The sequence below is a fragment of the Sinohyriopsis cumingii genome, chromosome 12, assembly GCF_028554795.1.
Source record: "Sinohyriopsis cumingii isolate HCF-2022 chromosome 12, ASM2855479v2, whole genome shotgun sequence".
NCBI lineage: Eukaryota > Metazoa > Mollusca > Bivalvia > Unionida > Unionidae > Sinohyriopsis > Sinohyriopsis cumingii.
The window spans coordinates 6484691-6506017 of record NC_142972.1 but is presented as its reverse complement, the minus strand read 5'-3'; the positions used below and the strand labels follow the sequence as shown (position 1 = coordinate 6506017).

General features: G+C 33.2%; 1 protein-coding gene across 1 annotated transcript in view; it reads left to right on the top strand.

The window, feature by feature from the left end:
* The window catches only part of LOC149785954 (uncharacterized), an 89093-nt gene that overhangs the window by 43773 nt on the left and 23993 nt on the right, over window positions 1–21327 (top strand). The window lies entirely within an intron of this gene.

The following is a 21327-nucleotide window of genomic DNA, read 5'->3' as shown; positions in this document are numbered from 1 at the left end:
TGTCATATTATATTTACCTAGCGATAATGAAGTGTGGATTATGTTTGGATAAGAATCAGAGTTAGTCCGTGATAATATTTGTCAGCCACTGTTCTATTAGTAGGAGGAAAAGACCCCATTTATTCTGTAGGACACTAATGTGACACCAATAATGAAGAAGAGTTACTTGAAATGAGACAGGGAACTTACAACCGAGAGAGGAGAAATGCAGGAAGAAATAATAGTAAAAAACAGATCATCGATTTAATATAGGAATAGTGTAACACCCGTTATACATTAAAAAAGTATATGGAAATTTCAAGATAGTATGCGACAAAGTCAATAGCGAGAAAGCACAAGAAGGTAGTGAAATTCAGATATGATTTCCATCAACGAAAATCATGAATGGGAACTTTACTGAAATGGCAGTATTGGAGATCAAAGGTGGGGTCAAATAGGCGTGGCCAAAAACTATCAGACCAACAAATGCAGCAATTGACCAATTAAAATAATTTAAAAGATTGTGCGTTATGAATAGAGCTGGTTAGAATTCTAATTTACTTGCAGGAGATTATATCAAAGATTAGAATATGGACCTACCGAATATGAAGATGGGAAGCGTCATACTGACCATAAAGCTGTAAAGTTGACTGTAATCAGTACAAAAGGCAAGAATTTATACAGTGCTACAAGGGTCCCTGAATTTGGAATACAATTGTGAAAATTCCAAGTTTCACATGTCAACTTGTTGTGGGAAAAACATACTTTGGATTTGTATGCATTCGTATACCTGTCAAAATAATAGTTACAAATCAAAAGAGAAGTTCACCATTCTTAACAGACATGCATTCTTCCAAAAGGCCCACAATGTTTGCTACACATCAGCGTGATATCTCAGCTACCAGACGAACTGTAAATCTTCATTATTATTGACATAAATAATTGAAAGTATCTGTCATTCTTCACAAGACTAATTTTAAAGGTAAGAAATGCTTTAAATTATTAAATATCTTCTCGTGCCAGTTTGAATATATATGTGTGTATCACAATCTTAATTCACTGTTCGCGTTATATATTACTTCACTGCTCGCGTCATATATTACTACACTACTCGCATCATATATTACTACACTGCTCGCGTCATATATTCCTTGTTGCATTATACCATGAAAAATGCTCCTTGTGAGGACAATCGAAAAAAAAAATCGTGTTCCATTATCTCACATGTTCACACAGGAATACAGAAAAAGCATATTTCATGAATCGATCCGGTGGTCTAAGTGGTTAGAGCGTTCCCTCGGATACTGGTGGCTTCGGGTTCGAATCCAGCAGAGTCATACCAAATACTTATTGAAATGTTACTAGCTTAGCGCTCAGCATTAAGAGGTTAGTGTTGGGACTGGTCGGCCTGGTGTCAGGATAATGTATATGATGTATCTGCCTGGTGTCAGGACACGATGCCACATGTCTGTGACATGATGCCCCGGTGCTAGTAATCACTATAAACTGCCACACTGAAGACATCCTAGCGATATGACTCAAATTGATAAAGTTGCGTTAACAGTTAAAAAAAAAAACACACACAATACGCCTATTTCACAATGAGTTGACTGGGAATCATGCCACCATTATTACCGATTGTTATCTTTTGATCTTAATTCAATGCGACCAGCCGGTGTGATTGATTCAACGCGTACAGGCATAGTCTTGACAACCCGGTGTGATTGATTCAACGCGTACAGGCATAGTCTTGACAATCCGGTGTGATTGATTCAATGCGTAAGGCATAGCCTTGACAACCCGGTGTGATTGATTCAATGCGTAAGGCATAGCCTTGACAACCCAGGGTGTGATTGATTCAACGCGTACAGACATAGCCTTGACAACCCGGTTTGATTGAATCAATACAATCTAACAGAGCCTTGACAAGCCGGTGTGATTTATTTAACGCGTACATACATAGCCTTGACAACCCGGTGTGATTGATTCAACGCGTACAGACATATCCTTGACAACCCGGTTTGATTGATTCAATACAATCTAACAGAGCCTTGACAAGCCGGTGTGACTGATTCAAAGCGTACATACATAGGCTTGACAACCCGGTTTGATTGATTCAATGCAATCATAAATATGTTTATTATGTATCCGTTAACGGATGTCAGCACAATGTTTTCTGTATTATTTAACAAGAGTATCATTTTTTTTTTCTTCACATTTTACCAATATGCACCTTCAGCCAGGAAATGGAGTGCGAGGCCATGCAATTACCTTTACACGACTCTTGTCTGTTTATGGCAATGGTCGCTTTTCTATTGCGAGGTTTCCTACATGTAGTTTTTTCTTCCGTGTGCCTCCTTCAGGACTTGAGGCATTAGGTCAGTTCCTATAGCAAATCTATGAAAACACCATGATATTAAAAATTCAATAACTTTAAATTTCTGGTTACTTATGATCAAACCTATATTTATCAATACAGATGTGTCCTAGATGTCAGCTTCTGTGCAGAGAAAAGGATATCAGCCGCCGCTTTTTCTGGACCTGCATGATTTTAAAATACGTGCTTTCAATTCACACCAAAGAGTCAGTTGCTAATTTCATTAATGAGTATTTCAAACTCAAGACTGTTAAAGGACTGAAATACCATCAATAGAACAATGTCTATATTTTTCAGTTACAACTAGGATAAGCACTCAAAAGATTCTCTTTTTAAAAAATAAAAACTAACTTTATCATCCAATCCTGGCCAGCCAAACCCATATATAATCTATTTTATCTTCACCCATTTCCAGACTGGTTCCCACTTTTCAATACCATTAGTACAACGTGTCCTTCAGGAAGTTTTTGAGTATTGAGATCTCTTGTTTTGCCTCGGGATAAAAAATAACACTGCAGATACTGAAAATGACTTCCTTTTATTTATTTATTTATTTATTACGTGCAAGTACAATTTTTCGTAAAGCACTGACGACAACACATTCTTGCAGAGGGAAATAAAAGGGTGCTGACGACTACACATCGTTGCATAGGTACATAAAAGAGTGCTGGCGACTGCTGATGCTGTATTCATTATTTTGGATGGTCTAATTACACTTCGAAATAGACATCAGAGTGAAGGAAGCAACAACCACTATGATTTCTAGTTTTTGATGGTGTTGTTGTTGTGGTTGTCAGCACTTTGACTCTCGCCAGTACGACGGTACCGATCTTTCGCCCCCCCCCCCCCATCCAACCGCCCCGCCCCGTACATTCCACAAAATGTTCCAGTGACTAGTCTCACACAGCTGCCCCATAAACATTGCACCAAGTGCTTACTGGGAATGCTGCTACACTTTGCACATTGCACAAAAATGGTCCATGACAAAAGTTAATTTATAAAAACAGATGATTTTTGAAATTGTCTAAATCGTATGGCCTACCTTGATTGTATCGCTATACTTGCACCAATGATAATGATATATCGAAGACAATGTTAACAGAAAAATACACTTTCATTTTTGAGTGAATTAAACTATACTGTTATAAATATCAGATGTGCTCATGGAGTACTGATAGCCACGTTACCCTTTCTAAATTAGCATAAATGAATATTGAATTCATGTCCCACCTCTTTTTAAGTACGGTCGTTTTAGTGTAATAATTTCATTTTATAACGGTTTTTTTTGATGGAAAAGTGACGGACCTTGTACATGATTTTAGTACTTCTATACTAACAATTTGAAATGGCCACTTTTCGATACACTCAAAATATCTCAAATATTTGTCTTCATCTCCGCATGATTTTATATTTGATTGCAGTACTATGTTACTATTAGAAATCATTTGATTGCAGTACTATCTCATTGTGAGAAATCATTTGATTGCAGTACTATTTTATTCTGAGAAACCATTTGATTGATTTTTACTATCTTATTGTGAGAAATCATTTGATTGCAGTACTTTGTTATTGTGAGAAATTAGTTGAATGCAGTTCTATCTTATTGTGAGAAATCATTTGATTGCAGTTCTATGTTATTGTGAGAAATCATTTGAATGCAGCACTATGTTACTGTTAGAAATCATTTGATTGCTTTGTTATTGTGAGAAATCATTTGATTGCATTACTATGTTATTGTGAGAAATCATTTGATTGCTTTGTTATTGTGAGAAATCATTTGATTGCATTACTATGTTATTGTGAGAAATCATTTGAATGCAGTACTATGTTATTGTGAGAAATCATTTGATTGCAGTACTGTTATTGTGAGAAATCATTTGATTGCAGTACTGTTATTGTGAGAAATCATTTGATTGCAGTACTATGTCATTGTAAGAAATCATTTGATTGCAGTACTATGTTACTATTAGAAATCATTTGATTGCAGTACTATCTTATTGTGAGAAATCATTTGATTGCAGCACTATTTTATTGTCAGAAATCATTCGATTGCTGTACTATGCTATTGTGAAAAAACATTTCATTGCATTGCTATCTTATTGTGAGAAATCATTTGATTGCTGTATTATCTTATTGTGAGAAATCATTTGATTGCAGTACTATGTTATTGTGAGAAATCATTTGAATGCAGTACTTTGGTACTGTGAGAAATCATTTGATTGCAGTACTATGTTAATGGAAGAAGTCATTTGATTGCAGTACTATGTCATTGTGAGAAATCATATGATTACATGACTATATTATTGTGAGAAATCATTTGACTGCTGTACTATGTTATTGTAAGAAATAATTTGATTGCAGCACAACGTTATTGTAAGAAATCATTTAATTGCAGTTCTATCTTATTGTGAGAAATCATTTGATTGCAGCATTATGTTATTATGAGAAATCACTTGATTGCAGTACTTTGTTATTGTGATAAATCATTTGATTGCAGTAATATCTTATAGTGAGAAGTCATTTGATTGCAGTACTATGTTGCTGTGAGAAATCATTTGATTGCAGTACTATGCTATTGTGAGAAATCATTTGATTGCAGTACTATGTTACTGTGAGAAATCATTTGATTGCAGTACTATGTTACTGTGAGAAATCATTTGATTGCAGTACTATCTCATTCTGAGAAATCATTTGATTGCAGTACTATGTTGCTGTGAGAAATCATTTGATTGCAGTACTATGTTATTGTGAGAAACAATTTGATTGCAGTACTATCTCATTGCGAGAAACCATTTGATTGCAGTACTATGTTACTGTGAGAAATCATTTGATTGCAGTACTATGTTACTGTGAGAAACAATTTGATTGCAGTACTTTGTTACTGTGAGAAATCATTTGATTGCAGTACTATCTCATTGTGAGAAATCATTTGATTGCAGTACTATGTTATTGTGAGAAACCATTTGATTGATTTTACTATCTTATTGTCAGAAATCATTTGATTGCAGTCGTATGTTATTGTGAGAAACCATTTGATTTCAGTTCTATCTTATTCTGAGAAATCATTTGATTGCAGTACTATATTATTGTGAGAAATCATTTGATTGATTTTACTATCTTATTGTGAGAAATCATTTGATTGCAGTACTATGTTATTGTGAGAAACCATTTGATTGCAGTTCTATCTTATTCTGAGAAATCATTTGATTGCAGTACTATATTAATGTGAGAAATCATTTGATTGTAGCACTATGTTGTTGTGAGAAATCATTTGATTGCAGTACTTTGTCACTGTGAGAAATCATTTGATTGCAGTACTATCTCATTGTGAGAAATCATTTGATTGCAGTACTATCTCATTGTGAGAAATCATTTGATTGCAGTACTATGTTACTGTGAGAAATCATTTGATTGCAGTACTATCTCATTGTGAGAAATCATTTGATTGCAGTACTATGTTGCTGCGAGAAATCATTTGATTGCAGTACTATGTTATTGTGAGAAATCATTTGATTGCAGTACTATGTTATTGTGAGAAACAATTTGATTGCAGTACTACCTCATTGTGAGAAACCATTTGATTGCAGTACTATGTTACTGTGAGAAATCATTTGATTGCAGTACTATGTTATTGTGAGAAACAATTTGATTGCAGTACTTTGTTACTGTGAGAAATCATTTGATTGCAGTACTATCTCATTGTGAGAAATCATTTGATTGCAGTACTATGTTATTGTGAGAAACCATTTGATTGATTTTACTATCTTATTGTGAGAAATCATTTGATTGCAGTACTATCTTATTGTCAGAAATCATTTGATTGCAGTCATATGTTATTGTGAGAAACCATTTGATTTCAGTTCTATCTTATTCTGAGAAATCATTTGATTGCAGTACTATATTATTGTGAGAAATCATTTGATTGATTTTACTATCTTATTGTGAGAAATCATTTGATTGCAGTACTATGTTATTGTGAGAAACCATTTGATTGCAGTTCTATCTTTTTCTGAGAAATCATTTGATTGCAGTACTATATTAATGTGAGAAATCATTTGATTGTAGCACTATGTTGTTGTGAGAAATCATTTGATTGCAGCACTATGTTATTGTGAGAAATCATTTCATTGCAGCACAACGTTATTGTGAGAAATCATTTGATTGCAGTACTATCTTATTGTAAGAAATCATTTGAATGCAGTACTTTGTTACTGTGAGAAATCATTTCATTGCAGTACTATGTTATTGTGAGAAACCATTTGATTGGAGCACTATGTTATCGTGAGAAATCATTTGATTGCAGCACAATGTTATCGTGAGAAATCATTTGATTCCTGTACAATATTATCGTGAGAAATCATTTGATTGCAGTACTATGTTATTGTGAAAAATCATTTGATTGCCGTACTATATTATTGTGAGAAATCATTTGATTGCAGTACTATGTTACTGTGAGAAATCATTTGATTGCAATACTATGTTATTGTGAGAAACCATTTGATTGCAGTTCTATCTTATTGTGAGAAATCATTTGATTGCAGCATTATGTTATTATGAGAAATCATTTGATTGCAACACAATGTTATTGTGAGAAATTATTTGATTGCAGTACTATGTTATTGTGAGAAATCATTTGATTGCATTACTATGTTACTGTGAGAAATCATTTGATTGCAGTACTATGCTATTGTGAGAGATCATTTGATTTCTGCACTATATTATTGTGAGAAATCATTTGATTTCTGTACTATGTTATTGTGAGAAATCATTTGATTTCTGTACTATGTTATTGAGAGAAATCATTTGATTGCAGTACTATATTATTGTGAGAGATCATTTTATTGCAGTACTATGTTATTGTGAGAAACCATTTGATTGCATTACTATGTTACTGTGAGAAATCATTTGATTGCAGTACTATGCTATTGTGAGAGATCATTTGATTGCAGTACTACCTCATTGTGAGAAATCATTTGATTGCAGTACTATGTTATTGTGAGAAACCATTTGATTGCATTACTATGTTACTGTGAGAAATCATTTGATTGCAGTACTATATTATTGTGAGAGATCATTTGATTGCAGTCCTATGTTACTGTGAGAAACCATTTGATTGCATTACTATGTTACTGTGAGAAATCATTTGATTGCAGTACTATGCTATTGTGAGAGATCATTTGATTGCAGTACTACCGAATTGTGAGAAATCATTTGATTGCAGTACTATATTATTGTGAGTGATCATTTGATTGCAGTACTATGTTATTGTGAGAAACCATTTGATTGCATTACTATGTTACTGTGAGAAATCATTTGATTGCAGTACTATATTATTGTGAGAAATGATTTGATTGCAGAACTATGTTATTGTGAGAAATGATTTGATTGCAGAACTATGTTATTGTGAGAAATGATTTGATTGCAGAACTATGTTATTGTAAGAAATCATGTGATTGCAGTAATATCTTATTGTGAGAAATTATTTGATTGCAGCATTATTTTATTGTGAGAAATAATTTGATTGCAGTACTATCTCATTCCGGGAAATCATTTGATTGTAACACAATTTCATTGTGAGAAATCATTCGATTGCTGTACTATGTTATTGTGATAAAACATTTGATTGCATTACTATGTTATTGTGAGAAATCATTTGATTGCAGCACTATCTTATTGTGAGAAATCATTTGATTGCAGCAATATTTTATTGTGAGAAATTATCTGATTGAAGTTCTATCTTATTGTGAGAAATCATTTGATTGCAGCATTATTTTATTGTGAGAAATCATTCGAATACAGTACTATATTATTGTGAGGAATCATTTGATTGTAACTTTATCTTATTGTGAGAAATCATTCGATTGCAGTACTATCTTATTGTGAAAAATCATATGATTGCAGGACAACGTTATTGTGAGAAATCATTTGATTGCAGTACTATGTTATTGTGAAAAATCATTTGATTGCAGTACTATCTTATAGTGAGAAATCATTTGATTGCAGTACTATGTTATAGTGAGAAATCAGTTGATTGCAGTACTATCTTATTTTGAGAAATCATTTAATTGCAGTACTATGTTATTGTGAAAAATCATTTGATTCCAGTACTATCTTATTGTGAGAAATCATTTGATTGCAGAACTATGTTATTGTGAAAAATCATTTGATTCCAGTACTATCTTATAGTGAAAAATCATTTGATTGCAGTACTATGTTATAGTGAGAAATCATTTGATTGCAGTACTATGTTATTGCGAAAAATCATTTGATTCCAGTACTATCTTATAGTGAGAAATCATTTGATTGCAGTACTATGTTATTGCGAAAAATCATTTGATTCCAGTACTATCTTATAGTGAGAAATCATTTGATTGCAATACTATGTTATTGCGAAAAATCATTTGATTCCAGTACTATCTTATAGTGAGAAGTCATTTGATTGCAGTACTATGTTATAGTGAGAAATCAGTTGATTGCAGTACTATCTTATTTTGAGAAATCATTTAATTGCAGTACTATGTTTCTGTGAGAAATCATTTGATTGCAATACTATGTTATTGTGAGAAACCATTTGATTGCAGCACAATGTTATGGTGAGAAATCGTTTGATTGCTGTACTATGTTATCGTGAGACTGCTGTACTATGTTACTGTTAGAAATCATTTCATTGCAATACTATCCTATTCTGAGAAAACATTTGTTTGCAGCACAATGTTATTGTGAGAAATCATTTGATTGCAGTACTATGTTATTGTGAGAAATCATTTAATTGCAGTACTATGTTATTGTGAGAAATCTTTTGATGTCAGTAATATGTTATTGTGAGAAATCATTTGATTGCAGCACTATCTTATTGTGAGAAATCATTTAATCGCAGTACTATGTTATTGTGAGAAATTATTTGATTGCAGCGCTGTCTTATTGTGAGAAATCATTTGATTGCAATACTATGTTATTTTGAGAAGAGATTTGATTGCAGCACTATTTTTTTGTGAGAAATCATTTAATTGCAGTACTATCTTATTGTGAGAAATCATTTGATTTCAACACTATGTTATTGTGAAATCATTTGACTGTAGCACTATCTTATTGTGAGAAATCATTTGACTGCAGCACTATCTTCTTGTGAGAAATTATTTGATTGCAGTACTATCTTATTTTGAGAAATCATTTGACTGCAGCACAATGGTTTTTTTTGGTGAGAAATCATTTGATTGCAGTACTATGTTACTAAGAGTTTTATAACATGACCGTCTTCTCATGTCTCGTTATCAGAAGGGATTACTCGTCAGTTAATATATATATATATATAGAGAGAGAGAGAGAGAGAGAGAGAGAGTTCATTATCTCTAAACAAAAGAGTGTCACTTATAACGTTGTATATACGGCTACATCTTGGGCAATGAGGTACGTCGTGATCGACTGTGAGGAGAGAGATTCTTTTTCTGATTCTCAACGAACAAACTATATATATATATATATATATATATATATATATATATATATATATATATATAGAGAGAGAGAGAGAGAGAGAGAGAGAGAGAGAGAGAGAGAGAGATTATCCTACATTCTAGAGATACATCTATAAAGTCTTTTATATTTAAAGTACACGAAGTACATATAAAATTATACTTTTCTTTCGAGTTAAACAACTTCATACATTTGTATAATTTCTTTATTTTAGAATATAATTCACATGATTAAATCTCGACTAAATTCATGATAGCCAACGAATATAAAATTCATTAATTGAGATTTAATGCAACAATCGTTTGAAGAAATATATTTTACTAAATTTAGAATAGGATACTAATTTGGAATAGATTACTAAATCACTTTTCTTTATTACTTGAAGAATATTTTATTTCCAAATTAAATTTAAACATGACGTTGGTAGCGAATTCGTCTTTTCCTTTAATAATTACCATCAATACGGATGAATATAAATTCTTTAAAACAATTAATCATTCCATTACATTATACTATGTTGCAAAAATGTGAACTGTACCGTGAAAATCTCAACTATTAAAATGTCCCTATCCTTTAAAGTTTACGAATACAGACGATTCTTACCTGTAATGAGAGACAGACTTTCTGATTCTCGACGAAAGAACTAATTCTTCGCAAGCTTGTTCTTAATTTATACGCAACTTTGAAAGTGCGCTCATGGACAAATATGAACACTCGTCAAGAATCTATTGTTCGTTTATTTCGAATCAGAACGAGGCTCTCGTCTCTTCTCTACGGAACCGTCCGTGTCTGAGTACGTCATCAGACAGACAATGCTGCCCGATCATCCTGTTCGTTTCAAGGAACGCGGAAAACTCGTAGCTTAGTGAACGGAAATTTTAGGAATTTGCTTGTTCAGTACTTAACAACTTACCGAGTGTAAATTTTGATGACTTTTTGGTACAAGAGAAATGTATCGTACATGGGGGTTTTGCACTTGCTCGTAAGGGAGCGATTTTTATTACAATACTATAGAGTCGTAATACAGACAGATATAAAATTACTCTCAATATATTTTAGTGGAAAATTACTTTCAAAATAATTTAAGAAAAAACAAATTACTTTTAATACGATTTAGAGAAAATTTCAATGTTGCTACTTTTACTCAAAAATTCAGTCCTGATAATTCCCTCCGCGTCATTTGAGCCGAGTCCTCAAGCCTCGATAAAGAAAACAAAATTACATTCATAAAACGAAGGTAAAAAGTGAAAAATCAAATATACAATAATGAAAACATTGTTAAGACAGTCGTTAAAATAAAAAAATACGACGAAATAAACATTGTAAAATTCAAAAATACGAGTAGAACATTGCAAAATATTCAGTAAAATTAATAACAATACAATGAAAAGAAAATTGCACGACATTCAATAAAATTCAAAAAAATACAATGAAAAGAGCATGGCACGACATGAACTAAATTTAACAAAATACAGTAATCAAAAGATTAAAAGATTTTCAATAAAATTCTACGTAATCTACTTCTACGACTAGTCCTATCAAATAAGTATAACACAAAATATTAGCATGCATTTCTTGTTCTCTTTGTTTTTCTTTTTGTATGTTAGTTTGCTATTTTTTGTTATTATCTTTTTTTATTATTTGTATAACATCAGCAGAACATATTTATGAGTGACTACGGTTATTATTTTTCTTCAGCCAAGTGTGGTGAAATGAATTCTCATTCTTCTGGATAGTGCTAGTGAGTCGATATTGAGTATATCTTCCTATTGCATACATAATATCAACAAAGATATACCAGTAACACTGAAGTAAAGATGTTTCAGAAGAGAATGGCGAAATAATTTTATATTAATCAAGAGTTAAGAAAGTGAAATTTTAGGGTTGTGCTAGTTCTACCCTAATAAGCATGACGTCTATTTGCATGCAATCAAACCTTTACCTGAGCGTGTATGAAATAGAAATCGCGTTTAAACTAAGCAATAAGTGAAAATATCATTATGATCGTAAAACTGGTTCGGTGTGGTCTAGTGCCAGCGTGAAATGGGCGTGTGTTACTGATGATACCTGTGACGTATCAAGTTTATAAGGTACTCGTTCATATGACTCATACGAAAACATGAAAGAAAACCTAAATAACAGTATTGAACCTCATTGTGCTGACAAAACAAACAACATCTGCGTCAATATGTTTAAGACGGCTAGGAGGAAATTACAATTCTGCCTAAGATAAGTAAATACGGTAAAACTTTGTTATATGTTGGTAGTGAAACATATATACGGTGGTTTCAAATTTCAGTACGAACAGGTTTGCTGTAAAAGCTTAGTCCATGGAATGCAAGTTACGGCTAGTAGGTTCATTCACACTCTCTGTAGTAGAAACCTTATCAAGTGCGATGACTGTTATTGCAGTAGATATAGAAAAAACTTCTTGTTACTAAATAAGAAATTAAAAACAGCATCAATTACCTCAGTTATTTGGACATGTTTTGAAATTGACGCACTAACCTTGTAATCTTGTATTTCAAGAAACAAAATAAGATATAGCAAAATCATACCTGTGTGAGAATTACCGCAGTCCAGAAATATTCTTCCTATGAAACGAATTATATATTAAATGAATAGCAAACAATACAGGTATTGTCTGTAATATAGAAATAGTTCAAATTGTAAAACTTTTTAAAGTTACTATTACTGGAAAGAAAACTGTCAATGCGGTTGTCGTTGACTTGGAGCCTGGTGGAGATGTCGCTGTTGGACCCATGAAATTCTCTCTTTATGGCATGAATATATGTATTTCATCCTGGGTTGCAGGTAGCTCGAATTCGGGGCTGGTCTAGTTATGGTATGCATTCCACTTGTCGGGAATTTCAGGTGTTATTGCAAGAAGAATTATCACCGGCGATGCATACATTTTATGCTGGAAATCCTCTCAATTGTAATTGTGTTCGTTCCCGTTGTGATGTTCCTAGTACTGATGTTTCAGAACAGACCCTTCTTGTGGGCGAAAAGTTCCAAAGTCACAGAAGAGTTGACCAGTCTGTACGGAGTGACACCTTTTTCCATGATAATCGTTCACCACTTGCTATGACATTATCGTGGGAAATCATTTAATTGCAGTACTATGTTACTGTGAGAAATCATTTGATTGCAGTGTTATGTTACTGTGAGAAATCATTTGATTGCAGTACTGTGTTACTGTGAGAAACCAGTTGATTGCAGTACTATGTTACTGTGAGAAACCAGTTGATTGCAGTACTATGTTACTGTGAGAAATTATTTGATTGAAGTACTATGTTACTGTGAGAAATCATTTGATTGCAGTGCCGTGTTACCCTTAGAAATCATTTGATTGCAGTACTGTGTTACCCTTAGAAATCATTTGATTGCAGTACTATGTTACCCTTAGAAATCATTTGATTGCAGTATTGTGTTACCCTTAGAAATCATTTGATTGCAGTACTATGTTACCCTTAGAAATCATTTGATTGCAGTACTGTGTTACCCTTAGAAATCATTTGATTGCAGTATTGTGTTACCCTTAGAACTAATTTGATTGCAGTACTGTGTTACTGTGAGAAATCATTTGATTGCAGTAATATCTTACCCCTTGAAATATTTGATTGCAGTATTTTGCAACTGTGAGAAATCCTACGATGAACGATCAGTTAAAAGGAACAACGATTTTTATTGTATCCTGTTAGCAATGTTGAAATTTGTAATTGATAACGTATCATGTTAGTAATGTTGAAAGTTTTAATTGAAAACGTATCCTGTTGGTAATGTTTAAAGTTGTAATTGACAACGTATCCTGTTAGTAATGTTGAAAGTTGTAATTGATAACGTATCCTGTTGGTAATGTTAAAAGTTGTAATTGATTACGTATCCTGTTGGTAATGTTGAAAGTTGTAATTGATAACGGATCCTGCTGGTAGTGTTAAAAGTTGTAATTGATAACGTATCCTGTTGGTAATGTTGAAAGTTGTAATTGATAACGTATCCTGTTGGTAATGTTACAAGTTGCAATTGATAACGTATCCTGTTGGTAATGTTACAAGTTGTAATTGATAACGTATCCTGTTGGTAATGTTACAAGTTGTAATTGATAACTTATCCTGTTGGTAATGTTAAAAGTTGTAATTGATAACGTATCCTGTTGGTAGTGTTAAAAGTTGTAACTGATCTTTGACCTTCGGCAGATTATCTGCTTGTTGCAAACCAGTTTTATTATTATAGCAGTTATCTGGATATGAGTTGCTATGTGGATATGGGCAGCTATGGAGATATGGGCAGATATGGGGATATGGGGTAGATACGGTGGAAATGCCACATAGTTATCTCTGCATACAAAATAGAATCAAATACTTGTTAAATATTTCAGTAAAGTCATGTTGTTCTGAATTATTGACTGATAGCCTGATTCAGTTTTGACTGTACTGTGTTTCAAAACTTTTAGTTTTTCTTCTTCTTCTACTTTGACCTGCTACCATTTACTTGTATAACTGTATACAATCCACTTCTAAAATAATTAAACGACCATTAATATTTTATAATTTATATCAACAAGAGAGAAGAGTTGTTGAGATATTTTAATGTTATCTAATTTATATCAACAAGGGAGAAGAGTTGTTGAGATTTTTTAATGTTATGTGATTTATATCAAAAAGAGAGAAGAGTTTTGTTGAGATTTTTTAATGTTATGTAATTTATATCAAAAAAGAGAGAATAACTGTTGAGAAGTTTTTAGTGCCGTATAATTTCCGTCCACAAGAGAGAAGAATTGTTGAGATCTTTTTTTAGACCGCTCCGGTGGCCTAGTGGTCGGAACGTCCGCTTCAGATGTGGGAGGTCGTGGTTTCGATCCCCGGCCGAGTCATACCAAAGAATTATAAAAAATAGTACTAACAGCTGCCTCGCTTTGTGCTCAGCATTAAGAGGTTAGTGTTAGAACTGGTCGGCCTGGTGTCAGGATAATGTGACTGGGTGGGACATCATGCTACATGTCTGCGGCATGATGTCCCAGTGCTAGACATCACTATAAACTGTTACACTGCAGACATCGTAGCGATATGACTGAAAGAGGGATTGATTAGATTGTTTTAATTGTTCACAGTTTGGTACTTGTCTATTGTTTATAACAAATTTTAGGCATCGGCACACGGTTGCATGAATTTAACTGGCCACGTTCTAAAATAAACAAAGACTTTTTTATTTTTATTTTTAAAAAAATAGATGAAAAACGTACTTAAGTTGGTATCCTGGAAGTAATGAAACAGTTTTTATGAAGAAAAACACTTTTTTGTTTACGAAATCATATTAATGAGAGATGAGAGAATATGAATGGCATATGTACATAAAATGCTCCATGACGTAACACAATTTCACGTAACTTGCCTTTTTAAACTTCCTGCTGATGATGAGATCACGTGACATAACTTGGTTTCTCATTTTAAATGCTAAATGCATATATTTTGCTAAATTACATATAATCTTCTTACGGTTACATCTCACTAACTCTATACTTCTTATCACAGAGATAAGTTTCCAATAACATCTCTGTACATTTTATCATAGACGAAATGTTTCCAACATTATCTCTACACATTTATTATAATAGAGATACGTTTCCAGTAATATCTCTACCTACACATTTTATCATTGAGGTATGTTTCACTTATTACCAGCTAATATCAAGGTACTGCTAGTACCGTAAAGAATAGTATCAGATAGCTTGCCAAATGCTATATCGATAAAAACAAATCTGTCAGAGGAAGTTAACGATGCAACATTTTTAACATGATTGACATGGCAGCTATAGTATAACGCAGTTCGTCTGCATGGTCATACAAGACTATATGCAGTACCATAAGAAGTTTTGTCGGGGAAAATTCCATATAGGCATGCTAATATGAGCATCGATTCCAGAGATGTGTCGACAATAAGGTTGGTTTTTTTTGTAGTTGCTTTGGCTACAATTTCGGACATGATATCGGCAGTTTTAATTTGGAACCAATTAGATATCATAATTAGATATCATTACAAGTATTATATTAATTAAAACTCCGTGTTCGAACGACAGCTGTTTGTTCAGAAGGCGAAGAAATAGCAAGATGTTGGTCTCCAAGGCCATTTCTGACTTATAAAATGTAATGTTATAGTGAGGTTTCTTACAGTGAAAGATATTTGTATGGTGTGCGTTTCTGTACGTAAGCCTTATTGATACGTTATATTAGGCATAACATTGATACGTTATATTAGGCATAACATTGATACGTTATATTGGACATATTGATACGTTATATTGGGCATATTATTGATACGTTATATTGGGCCTAATATTGATACGTTATATTGGCATATTATTAATACGTTATGTTGGACATATTATTGATACGTTATATTGGGCATATTATTGATACGTTATATTGGGCATATTATTGATACGTTATATTGGGCATATTACAATAATCTGCATTTAGGATTTATCAACCTACATATCCGTAGCTATGATGAAAATGGTACATGTGATCAGTCTGTTTTCATGATACCCTATTTGTTTTGGAGACTAAATCAATGTTCGTATGACTGTTTCACGAGAGCAACACATTTTTGGTTTTATACGGCATTGTTGACCAGGATTAATAGTATCATACAAATGTTACAATAATATTATTTTGTATACCTTGCCTGAAGCGACCTTATGCATAACATCACATCTGAACCGGAAGTCACTTGCGTATGATGCATGGACGCATGCTCCTAACATAATCGGACAAGACAGTCGGGTTACCTTCCTTGGAAGCACATCAATAGCGAGTAAACACAACTGCAAGAAATGATCCTGGTATTATTTGGCATCATGACAAGAAAGGCCGTAGGGTGGTACTCATCTTTACGTTCCAACTAAAATTTCACAAACGAGAGATATTCGTTTTAAGCCGTTTTTGATCACGCAATAAACATATTCTAAGGTTTCTGTCTAATTCGATTACTGCAAAACCAGCCGGTCTCAACTCTCAGTAAGTGAGACGAGGCGCTTAGCTTTGTCTATAGCCTTAGGAAAGCATCATATCCAAAATCGGTTTTGATGGATATATATATATATATATATATATATATATATATATATATATATATATATATATATATATATATAGCAGTAGTTTAAATGAATCTAATATATTTTGATTCTGAATATATACATCGCCCAATATTTGTTTGAAACCTTATTAATGAACAAAGTAACATTCACTGAATACGGATATTTTCATACCGCTGGGAAGAAACACACGTATTTAAACAGTGTTTATACAACGCATGCCAGTTAAAAATATTATCTTGCGAGTGTTCATGGACCTACAAGAGTCGAAGAATCCAGTTACAGTATTTAACCTATCTAACAATATTTATCAAGAATTTCTGTGAATTTCGATGAACATGTGGCATGGATAACACTCTTGGTGCCCGATATTACAATCAATGTGGTACATTATATGTGGCATTAATACAACAATTTCATTACATATGACAGATTCACATTTTAAAAAATGTCTTAGTTTCTCTGATTGTCCATTCATCTTTCTTTCAAAGCTAGGGAATTTTTGACATTGTTCATCATACTCGGTTTTTCATCTTGAATTTCATCTTTTCTGACCGATATTGACAACAGTACCACTTTGACGCATAATCAGAACTCTGTGGACATACTGTCGAACCATAAACATGTTTAACGTACACTCAGACTCGTTTTCGTTCTTTGCTTTTACCATTGTTCCTCTGTAACAATCACCAACAGTCATAGTTTAGTTAATGCTGGAACGAGCACCCTTTTGCACAGATATATATTTGATTCATCATTTTTCACAGATATATATTTAAATAAAAATGAGCTGAGTTGGTATATTTAAAACGAACGGAATATGCTGACAAGAATAACGTGAGATTAGCATAGTGTAATTTAGAGTAATGGTGTAAACTTCATGCATTGTATGTTTTACTGACAATAGCTTTCACATCTTAATTAGAGTAATGGTGTAAACTTCATGCATTGTATGTTTTACTGACAATAGCTTTCGCATCTTAATTAGAGTAATGGTGTAAACTTCATGCATTGTATGTTTTACTGACAATAGCTTTCGCATCTTAATTAGAGTAATGGTGTAAACTTCATGCATTGTATGTTTTACTGACAATAGCTTTGACATCTTTAAATTAGAATATGCAGCTTTGGATTCTTTGACAATATTGTTCTCCTGAGATAAAACCAAGTAACTACATTAGACAAAACCAAACTACGTGACCTTGACATTATTCCTGCCCAAATAACATATGCTGACTTATTATTATTAAGTCATTTATTTAATTTGATATAGTTTCATTTGTGTCTTCTGATACTAACAATCCCATATACTTATTCACTGTTTATAGTCTTACAGTCGATAAAGTAGTGTCTCAGTTATGAAGTAAACGTCTTAAAAAATGAGCGTCCCTCGCACACAAAGTTACAGTTAAACTCTCAAAATTCCAGAAGTGATTTGCGAAATTAGTTTTATATAAAGAACGTTAATACGCATTACAAGATTCAATCAGTAATCCAAATGTTTGTAAGGTGTGGTCTGGCACGTGATATGTGTTTGTAAGGTAATAGAGGGCTGAAGAAACATTTTAAATTTACATCATGTACTGACCAACATTAATCCGTACTATCCAGTTACACGTACATCGTGTACTGACCAACACTAATCAGTACTATCCAGTTACATGTATATCGTCTACTACCAACAATAATCAGTACTAATCAGTGACATGTACATCATGTACTAACCAACAATAATCAGTACCATCCAGTTACATGTATATCGTGTACTACCAACAATAATCAGTACTATACAGTTACATGTATATCGTGTACTACCAACAATAATCAGTACTATCCACTTACATGTATATCGTGTACTGACCAACACTAATCAGTACTATCCAGTTACACGTATATCATGTATTGATCAACACTAATCAGTACTATCCAGTTACACGTGCGTCATGTATTGATCAACAATAATCAGTACTATCCAGTTACACGTACATCGTGTACTACCAACACTAATCAGTACTATCCAGTTACACGTACATAGTGTACTGACCAACACTAATCAGTAATATCCAGTTACACGTACATCATGTATTGACCAACACTAATCAGTACTATCCAGTTACATGTACATCATGTACTGACCAACACTAAACAGTACTATCCAGTTACATGTATATCGTGTACTACCAACAATAATCAGTACTATCCAGTTGCATGTATATCGTGTACTGACCAACATTAATCAGTACTATCCAGGTACATGTACATCATGTACTGACCAACAGTAATCAGTACTGTCCAGTTACGTGTATATCGTGTACTACCAACAAGAATCAGTACTATCCAGTTACATGTATATTGTGTACTACCAACAATAATCAGTAATATCCAGTTACATGTATATCGTGTACTGACCAACAATAATCAGTACTATCCAGGTACATGTATATATTGTACTGACCAACAGTAATCAGTACTATCCAGTTACATGTATATCGTGTACTACCAACAATAATCAGTACTATCCAGTTACATGTATATCGTGTACTGACCAACAATAATCAGTACTATCCAGGTACATGTATATACTGTACTGACCAACAGTAATCAGTACTATCCAGGTACATGTATATTGTGTACTACCAACAATAATCAGTACTATCCAGTTGCATGTATGTCGTGTACTGACCAACATTAATCAGTACTATCCAGTTACATGTATATTGTTTACTACCAACACTAATCAGTACTATCCAGTTACATGTATATCGTGTACTGACCAACAATAATCAGTACTATCCAGGTACATGTATATATTGTACTGACCAACAGTAATCAGTACTATCCAGTTACATGTATATCGTGTACTACCAACAATAATCAGTACTATCCAGTTACATGTGTATCGTGTACTGACCAACACTAATCAGTACTATCCAGTTACATGTACATCATGTATTGACCAACACTAATCAGTACTATCCAGTTACATGTATATATTCTACTGACCAACAGTAATCAGTACTATCCAGTTACACGTACATCGTGTACTACCAACAATAATCAGTACTATCCAGTTGCATGTATATCGTGTACTGACCAACAATAATCAGTACTATCCAGTTACACGTACATCATGTATTGACCAACACTAATCAGTACTATCCAGGTACATGTATATATTGTACTGACCAACATTAATCAGTACTATCCAGTTACATGTATATTGTTTACTACCAACACTAATCAGTACTATCCAGTTACATGTATATCGTGTACTGACCAACAATAATCAGTACTATCCAGGTACATGTATATATTGTACTGACCAACAGTAATCAGTACTATCCAGTTACATGTATATCGTGTACTACCAACAATAATCAGTACTATCCAGTTACATGTATTTCATGTACTGACCAACACTAATCAGTACTATCCAGTTACATGTACATCATGTATTGACCAACACTAATCAGTACTATCCAGTTACATGTATATATTGTACTGACCAACACTAATCAGTACTATCCAGTTACACGTACATCGTGTACTACCAACACTAATCAGTACTATCCAGTTACACGTACATAGTGTACTGACCAACAATAATCAGTACTATCCAGTTACACGTACATCATGTATTGACCAACACTAATCAGTACTATCCAGTTACATGTACATCATGTGTATTGACCAACACTAATCAGTACTATCCAGTTACATGTACATCATGTACTGACCAACACTAAACAGTACTATCCAGTTACATGTATATCGTGTACTACCAACAATAATCAGTACTATCCAGTTGCATGTATATCGTGTACTGACCAACAATAATCAGTACTATCCAGGTACATGTATATATTGTACTGACCAACAGTAATCAGTACTGTCCAGTTACGTGTATATCGTGTACTGACCAACATTAATCAGTACTATCCAGTTACATGTATATTGTTTACTACCAGCACTAATCAGTACTATCCAGTTACATGTATATCGTGTACTGACCAACAATAATCAGTACTATCCAGGTACATGTATATATTGTACTGACCAACAGTAATCAGTACTATCCAGTTACATGTATATCGTGTACTACCAACTATAATCAGTACTATCCAGTTACATGTATATCGTGTACTACCAACAATAATCAGTACTATCCAGTTACATGTATATTGTTTACTACCAACACTAATCAGTACTATCCAGTTACATGTATATCGTGTACTGACCAACAATAATCAGTACTATCCAGGTACATGTATATATTGTACTGACCAACAGTAATCAGTACTATCCAGGTATATGTATATTGTGTACTACCAACAATAATCAGTACTATCCAGTTACATGTATATCGTGTACTACCAACAATAATCAGTACTATCCAGTT